The sequence below is a fragment of the Pinus tabuliformis genome, chromosome 6 (assembly GCF_031772625.1).
Source record: "Pinus tabuliformis cultivar Carrire ecotype Pingquan chromosome 6, CPIR1, whole genome shotgun sequence".
Classification (NCBI taxonomy): Eukaryota; Viridiplantae; Streptophyta; class Pinopsida; order Pinales; family Pinaceae; genus Pinus; species Pinus tabuliformis.
Genome location: NC_142292.1, coordinates 1652140508 through 1652150422, shown reverse-complemented (window position 1 = coordinate 1652150422; position 9915 = coordinate 1652140508).

Genomic DNA, 9915 nt, shown 5'->3' with positions numbered 1-9915 from the left:
AGATATACATTTGAATGACTGCAATGAAACTTGTGCAACAAGACTTACAACATTGTGTGTGAGTGTGATATATGTTTACATAGTGAACACAACTCAAACACAACCTTCAACATTACCATAATGAGGTCGTAAGCATGACGTAACAATTAACATGTTGAAGATGAAAGTTGGTTGAACAAGTGAAAAGGAAGCAAGACATGTAGAAGAAACACTTAAAATGACTTTCTGTCTTTGCACACATGCATGTTACTGAGGACAGGATGATATGACAATGAAAAGCAGTCCAGCAAACTCAACTAAGAGGTGTACTTTGAAAGGTGTTCTTTACTTGCCATACTTACCATCAAGATGATCATGCATCAGACGGAGTTTGCATACAGTCCTGATCTTTTCCATTACTTGGTTCCTTGTTCCTTCTCCTCAACTCCTTGGGAGTGATCTCAACATGTCACCTTTTCCTGTAGTCACTGAGAGGTAGATCCGCACAATTTCAGCAGACAGCAACTGCTACCAGAATGAGGCCATGTGAGGTCTGTCCACACAGTTTCTACATGTAAGAAAAATAGGGAAACATGAACAACATTACGTAGTTTTGAGGCATAGGAAATTGTTGCAGGATGGGGGTCCTAGGAGAACACCTCTGCGCAATTTCTGAGTGCAGTGCAGCTGAACTTATCTGTGCATTTTTGGAGAGCAGTGTTGGCTAGCTGACTTCTCTGTGCAATTTTGGAGAGCAGTGTTGGTTGGGGTCTTTGTGAGCTGCAGGGTTTCAGCAAGCAAGGGAGGTTGGTGTCTTTGCGGGCTGTGGGGTTTTAGCAGGCAAGGGAGTTTGGTGTCTCTATGCACTCCGAGGTTTCAGCAGGCAAGGGAGGAATCTTGGTGGTTGCAAAAGAAAATCACATAGTTTCAGGAAGATGAATGAGGCTAGGTTTCTTGGGAAAATGGCCGTGTGATATCAGTGAAACATACATAAACATTGATAGGATTTTACTGTGATTCCAAACAGACACTTAGTGACACAACATAGACCTTCTAGAATGCATGAGACATACTTTTCTTGATGCAACAACCTTTGTGACAAGAGTGTGTGAAGTGAGTGTGAAACATGTCTATGTGATGACAACCACTCATATGGACATGCTTTCCCTTAAAGCAAAAACAACATTGCCTTTGCATGACAAATGACAACCCCTATGCCCAAAGATGACACATCCTACATAAATATGAGAACACGGATAACTCTTAAGATCAAGGAGGGGATCCTGAAATCATCAGCTTACCAAAAAGTGACCAAGGATGATCGATCGAAGGATTCAATGTAGGCTCCGAAATTTGCATGTGAGCCAAAATTTTGGAGGGTGGTTGTAGTCGCTAAAACACTTGGTGACACACTAGTAGAACTCCAACTCTCTGAATGGACCTTGTTTCATGAAAAGCTAGTCTAACCCTTCTGGAAGTATTGTTCTATTCTTTGATTGTGGTGGCTTCCACACTAGCTTGTGTGAAAGATGTAGTCCCTACTATTCTCTTGATCGATTAGCACACATTCCAAGCCAAGTCAACTTAGTTATTTATATTGGGGATGAGGGGTATATTAGTGCACAAGTAATATGACTATTAGAGTTTAAGTTTCATCTTTGGTGTTGCTATGCTACTAGCAGGTGTGGATAGTACCCTGGTGGAGTCATGCAGGAACACAAGCATCGCTCCATTGCCAGCGAGCCTAGGCAGTACCCTGGCGGAGTCACGCAGGAACAAAAGCATCGCTCCACTGCCAGTGAACCTGGTCAGTATCAACTCTCTATGCGAGAAGCCTTTCTCTTCTTTCACCTTATTCATTTTTCATTTTTTTAATTCCCTTTTCAAAAAATTGTGCATAGGAACTTACTTATTTCAGAGGCGCAAGAGGGATCCTGACTTATTGAGAGAAGAAGAGGTTATTCCTTCAAAGAAGTATGTTATGTATACCTATTACATAGTTGTTAAGGTTTTCCCCCTCACCTTACTCTACTTGACTGAGATGACAAGGGTTAACCCAAAAGAACTGATTAGAGTAGGCAGTACTAGTTAACAGTGTAATATTTGTGTTTTCACTAAGACTCACTCTGAATAGAACCTATTTCCCATAAAGGCATCATCAACTTAAGACAAAAAGTTCTTCATAAAGAGAGATGATAATAGATAACTAGATGTTGATAGTTGTAGAAGTCCTCTTATGTTCTACCATCTTGTCTCAAGGGCCCAACACGATTTCACGAGAGACTAACCTATGGGTACAAGCAAGAAAATAAAGAAAAAAGAAATAAGTGGAAGTAAAGCAAAAGAAAAAAAAGTAAGCAAAGCAAGTAGGCAAGCAAACCAGAAAGAAAAAAAAAATCAAGACAACGAAGACTAGTCCTACTCCTACGCTAAACAGTGCATGGGCCTACTCACATGAAGTGATATTTCCAATGCATCCACTGGAACATTGGCTAGCCCATGTTGGTGAAGGAATGGTTCACAAGAAGCACAGTCAAGCGAACCATCAAACATGAAATATATAACAATTAAGACCAACACACTCTGAGTTTACAGGAATCCACAGAAAAGAAAAAAGTGAAAGCACAAGACAAACATATTGTGGACTTACCATGGTGTTGTGACACACTACGTACTGATGATCAGCATATGCGCTCTCTTGACTATGACAGACAAGAAAACATGAGAGAAAGAGACAACTTACACCTTGCAAGTATGCTTGTTGTGAATGATTCCTCCAGTGCGTAAGCGATGGGATCATGTGATTCCAGTGGAGGAAGAAAAATTTGTGTGTTGGATTGATCTTCAGTGCATACATACGAGTGATGATGAGCCCTGGGTGTTTTAAAAATTTTATGATCGGAAGTGGAACTAACCTTAGGACAGAAAGGGCCTAACATAATCATCAGCTTAGGTTGAAGTGCCTCGATAGCCTACGGGGTTTCCACTTCGTCAATAGATAGATCATAAGACACCAGTGGCTTAGACAGATTAACAACATGTGAATCAACATCATGATCAGATGAAGAAGTACAGAGATCATGACAACCAAGATAAAAAAATTCAGGATGCTTGTCAGCATCCTCATGATTTGATGAATCATACAAAGGGGTAGATGCAAAGAAAGAAAGTACATCCTTTGCATTTCTAGAAAAGTTAGGTGAAAAATCAAGTGGATTTTCAGTGAAATATTAGTCCTCTCTGCTATCAAATTATGGACTGACATCAGGTTTGTTCTAAGAATGATTGGAAGTAGATGCAATCGTGGATGAATTTACGAAAGGAAAATCAGAGATAGCAGAATCACCAAAGATTTCAAGAAAAAGTGGAGGAGGCACAGACAGAAGGAGGTCATCCTTCACCACGGGTTCATGCCTAGATGCTCGGTCATACTCTTCATAAATGACAGCACGGGTTGGCTGTGTAACATCAAATCTGTTGATGGCTTGATCCTCCTTCACAAAAGGTGTAGAGTCTAGAACGAAAGAACACAAGACAGTGTAATCTAGTGGATCAGTAGAACGCGGAGACGGAGGTTGAGGTTACAAGTTCATATGACAATCCATGGGCTTCCCAACCAAATATACACAAAAATTGAGAGTTTTGAGGGTGGGAGAATGTGACAGTCAAAAAGTTGTTTGTGCATGTTCTCCCACATCACTCTGCGGTGTTGGAGTTGTCCGATGAGGGAAAGGTAGACAGTCACTTGTGATAGCAACAGTGTCCACTTGTGATTGTCCAGATCCATCAACAAAGTATGCTAAGAATGGTTTTAACTTTATCTTCACCTCGGGACAGAGTGATTTGGTAAGGAAACATTCAAATCTATCCATGAGTTATTGGAATTTCATTTGACTTTATGGAGCTTCAAACTGGAGTAAATGGAAGCGCTGCCAAAAATCCATAGGCGATTCATGAGGGGCCTTCAATTTTTTAACATTTTCTTGTTAAGAGGTTCAAAGAAATTCAATTAGATCACTGAAGTGCTTAAATGAGTGCACACAATTGTGAGGCAAGTTGTGGTACCATCATTGTGGGGATTCGCAAAGTGTGGTTGCAAGTAGCAAATAGACCTCTGTTTCATTAAAAAATTCCATGTTCTCCATGAGCGCATGGAAGTCATCTAAGTGCTTAGGTCAGGCCACTTCGCCTTCACCATCATACGTGATTTCTAACAAGTCATCCCAAAATTTCCTCTCAATGTGAAAGATATGTCTGTTGGACAAAAATTTCAGAGGGTGAACTATAACAAACTCCATGATAGCTGTGTAAAGATTCAAAACAGGTTGTGAGGACTCAGCTTGTCATTTGGCCCTCCTTCTAGCACCAGAAATGTTGATGGTACTAGACCCGCCAACGGATCTACCTAGTATGAATTCCCAACTAGACCTCACATTGTTTCGTGTAGGAGTCCCATTCAGTATGATGTCCCAATTTCCACTATCTTAAAGATATGCCTTAGCTCTTTCTTGTCATCACATGTGAGTGATTTACTTAGTCTTCGAACAACGAGGTTCGCGTGCCTAGTGAGTGCTTAGTGGCACTTGTGTCAAAGTTCTTTGACTACAGAGGGAGAGGGTGGAAGTGAGTCACAGGTTCAAAGGGAATAGTCCCAACTCTACTAGAGACATAGAAAACAACAAGATGTTCACAACTTCCAGTGGAGCAGTCCACATGGATGTGGCACTCACAAACACAAGGTGAATAGATAGCATGTAGAACACCCAACAGAATAGTCCACATGAGCGTGATGGGCGTTATAACAAGTTTACAAGAATGAACATGTCAAGTGTCCAACAGGATAGCCCACACGGGCGAGACAACATTAACAATTGATACAACACATTTCCAATAGCATTTGTATTAAAACAATTGAAATAGTTCAATTGTCTTAATACAGGTTAAAGAAGCATGCATTACAAGTGTCCAAAGAATAGTCTTACAAACAAATACAATACATGTGTGAAAATGTGATGGCCTGTTAACATGCTTCTGAATTAAGCGAAAGTTCCAAGACACATCTGTACACAATTACATCACTAACCATGATAGTGGGGCTTTGGAACCACTCCTCACTCCTCAAAGAAAAGATTATAGACTCTCAAGGCTATGTCGGAGGAGCCAAGGTGAAAATAATTTTACATGTACAAATGAGGGGTATATATAGCCAAGGGTGAAACTAGCCCTTGTGACTGTTCAACTTCCCTCATGACTATTTTAATTACATGAATATTTGGATTTACATGTGGGTCTCTTGGACTTCCATGTTACATTACGCTGATTATAATAGTATGGCCTACATTAGTGATGTGGCAGAGATAACAAATGACATGACTCGACGTGACAGTGCTGGTATGTTCATGCTGGTGGTGGTGTCCATGTCGAGTTGTAGTGAAGCTGAGTGATTAGTGTGCTCTTGGTGTATCATAGCTTCACCTTCGCATGGCAAGGTGTGTGAATTATTTTATGGTCTTGGTGTTCACTTCATAGTTCATGCATGCACATGTGTCTCCTTTGCTTGCTTCTTAGTACACTTTGTGTGTTTGTCCATTCGCGAACAAGTCTCCTAGCATACGCTCCTTGTTCATTCCATTCATCGTCACACCATGTCTCATCCATGTACCTGTATCTGCAATCACTCATGACGAGAAGGAATCAAAACTAAAAATATCCTAGTCTACCATGATGCATCATATTTCGTTTTCGGGTGCAAGTGACCAGGAAAGAGGACAAGGCTCCGAAACTATGCAGAACACATTTTAGGCTGGGATGTGGGCTCTGGGCACTGCCAATGAAAATTATGCGGAGGTCACTGGGAGGCTGAGATGGGAAGTTCGGATTAGCAGTGACTGTCTACGGGATCTGGCTTGGTTGGAGGGTAGATACATGCAATTTTTCCAGGGAAATAGAGCAGGCATTAAGAGGACATTGGTAGTGAAAATTGTGCTGATTCTTTAGGGAGGCTGACAGTGGGCTGCAGGAGGCTACTGGCCAAAAGTGTACAGAGTTGGGAGTTTGGCCTGCAAGACATCCCTACATAGTGTCTGGGCTAAGAGAGATGTTGGGCAGTTGGGAGACAGCCCATGAAAACTGCATAGTTTTCAGGAGGAGCAACAGGCCAGCTGACAGGGTGATTAGCTAATAAAACTACGCAATTTTTTACGGCAGTGTAGTGATAGGTAGTGGGTATTTGTCTAGCATGCATGTGCAATTTCTTCAGTCATCAGAAGCGGGCATGCTTGACATATTTTGCGCAAGTTTCTGGTGGATTTTGGCCTAAGGTCCTTGTCTAGTCAAACTCTCTGGCTGACTAGTTAGAGGCTTAATGGCTCTACTTGCGGGTAGCACAGATTGAGATGACTTGCTGAGCAATTTTTGCGTTGTTATGGGTGACAGTCAGTCGGGTCAATTCTAGGATTGCACAGTGTAGAGTGCCTGGGAGACAGCCTCAAGCTCTGTGCAATTCTGGGCAAAAGTGCATAATCACTGAGGGCTAAGACTGCGCAGTGCAGCTCAATAGAGGTCCGACTATTGGGGGTGGTACGGTTGATGGAGTTTCAGAAAAATGACTAAGTGTGTGAGCAAGTGAATTTGTGCATAAATTACCTTGCGAACACACACTCGACACGACTCGGTGACAAGACACCTCGAATCAAAAATACAACATGCTCAGTGTGACTCATTGCGGGACTATCAAATGGTGAAAATGATAAGTGCGACAATTTAGTTAGACAATTGGATGACCGTGATGAAACTTGTGCGACAATACTTACAACATTGTGTGTGAGTATGATAGATGTTTACATAGCAAGAAAAACTCAAACGCAGCCTTCAAAATTACCAGAACAAGGTCGAAAGCATGACATAGCAATCAACATGCTGAAGACAATAGTTGGTCGAACATGTGAAAAGGAAGAAAGATATGTAGAAGAAACACTTAAAATGAATTTCCGTGTTTGCGCACATGCATGCTACTAATGACATGATGATATGACAATGAAAAGTAGTCCCACAAACTCAACTAAGAGGTGTACTTTGAAAGGTGTTCTTTACTTACCATACTTACCCTCAAGATGATCATGCATCCAATGAGGTTTTCATGTGGTCATGATCTTTTCCATTACTTGGTTCCTCAGTCCTTCAACTCAACTCCTTGGGAGTGATCTCAGCATGTCACCTTTTCCTGTAGTCACTGAGAGGTAGATCCGTGCAATTTCAGCGGATAGTGACTATTGCCGGAATGAGGTCCTGAGAGGCCCATCTACGCAATTTCTTCATGCAAGACAGACAGGGCGGCTTGAACAACACTTCACAGTTTTGAGGCACAAGACACTACTGCGGGATGGGGGTCCTAGGAGGACACCTTTGCGCCATTTCTGAGTGCAGTGCAACTAGACTGCTTTGAACATTTTTGGAGAGCAGTTCTAGTTGGGGTCTCTGTAAGGTTTCATCAGGCAAGGGAGGTCGGTGTCTCTGCACACTATGGGGTTTCAACAGGCATTGGAGGAAGCTTGATGGTTGCAAAGCAAAGTGCATAGTTCTGGGAAGCTAGATGAGGCTAGGTTGCTCGAGATAATGGCTAAGTGTGAGATCAGTGAAACATATGTAAACATTGATAGGATTTGACTATGATCACACATAGACACTTAGTGACACAACGTAGACCATCCAGAATGCATAAGACATACTTTGCTTGATACAACAACCTTCATGAAAAGAGTGCATGAAGTGAGAGTGAAACATGTCTATGTGATGACAACCACTCATCAGCACATGTTTTCCCTTGAAGAAAAACAACATTCCCTTTGCATGACAAACAACAACCCATACGCCCAAAGATGACACATGTTGCATAAAGATGAGAACACGAATGACTCTTAAGAGCAAGGAGGGGAGCTTGGCATCACCAGCTTACCAACAAGTGACCAAGGATGATCGATTGTAGGATCCAAGGTAGGCTCCAAAATTTGCATGCGAGCCAAAATTTTGGAGGGTGGTTTTAGCCGCTACAATAATTTGGAAAGAACATCAAAACAAATGCAAGGGGTAAAAAGAACAATCTATGATATTTTCATATCTCGTAATAATAAAAAAATCATATCTTACCTCACAATGCCCATAAGATTAAGTGGCAACAAAGACAAAGGCAAATCTGTACTTGTAGTATAGCATAGATGAATGTTCAATAATTGACGAAATATCTTGAGTTCCAAGACTATCAATTCCCTACATTCAGTGGCATTTTCAGCAATCACATGGCATTAAAATTTCTTGCTCCAACAAAACATCTTGCAACTGCTCCCAAAAGCAATTCTACAAGATTTGACCAAAATTGGGTTGCCCGCCATTATATTCATATTTACAAATACTTGCAATTCAATTCAAATGTGTTTATGAGAACATATAAAGTCTAAGTAGATATATTGTGAATGATCATTTCACATTTCTTTTATCAAGGAAGAACATAGATCAAGATTTTTATTTTTCCCATGTCTGAACTTTAAACTATGAAAACGTATTTATGTGAATTCAACTTTCAAGAAATGCAAGGCTTTCAAAATAGATGAAATAAAAATAATGAAAACACTCACATCTAGTTTCTAAATGCTAACTAGTTATCTAGGACTCTAAGTTAAAAGAATATCAACCAAACAAAGAAAAATACTGCTCAGAACTAACGGTGTTGTAAGCATGACAAATTCCAAAATTTATACCTGTTAGTCTCTTATAGTCAAAAATAAATTTTGTTTTTCAAATTTTCTCAAAAGTATAAATGTGTGGCTATGGTCTTGTGGAAGATCAAGTTTTAGGTATTAGGTTGGAATAATTTTTTTACTTTTCATTGTAAATATGCCAAAGTGTGTCAAGAGTCACAAAAATGGTCTTTTATGTCCCAAGAGGTTGAATTAAGTAAGTCTAGGGTCAAGTTACATCAAGAAATCATGACCAAGATCATGTTTTCATGACTTGTCATCATGGGAACAAATTTATACGTGTCTTGAGTCAGTTAAAATGTAAATCCATGATCATTCATGACTTCAACAACAATACAACGGTCAAGAGGACAATGTTGTGCTTTTTCCAAGTGCTACACTTTTTTCTATTCAAGTTCAAATTGTAATTATCGCCCATCAAGTCTGCTCTCAACAACCTTGGGAGGTTAATTGCATGGTTATGTTCACATAAGATCTCACAAATCTCCATTTTTCCATTAGAAGCTCATTGTATGGTCGTTTGAGGTTGTTGTGCAAAGGAGGCAGGGGAGGCATTGCAGTTTCTTACAGGTTTTGGGGTTTTTTTGTAGGTGGAGTTTTGAGAGATGGAATATTTACATAATGAAAGAAGGTTTCCAAGGAGGAGGTTGATGTTGTATACACCATTTCACACGTGTAACAATGATAGCAACTCAGGGAGTGACTCGAGCTACATCAACCATGGATTCGATGTGCTTCTCTATTTTGTTTTTAGCAAAACATCAAATTTTGATGAGTAATTAGGGTTTTTGGAACTTTTTGTCCATGTAGGAGGTTTTTTTGAATATTTGGATCAGCTCCAAATCATTTTTCTCAGTTGGAATATCAAGTGTTTGGTCATGTCATGAAGATGGAGGTGTGCTATGCTTCTACTGCAAGAAGAAGGTTTAGGGTTTGAACGTTTGTGCTCTGCCAAAAATTTCTCTCATGGGTTTGAAAGATTGTATGGAACCTTCCATGCCATCCTAGTACCTTCAACATGTCAGATGATGGTCAGAGATAATATAAGCTTGGAGTGTTGCACTTTCATATGGTCATCATATTTTCACCATATCTCTTAAATACTGTACCTATTTTCCATGAAATTTTTACAGTACATGTAAGGGGGTGAGATGAATAATCTCACTTAATTTAAGTTCAAAAT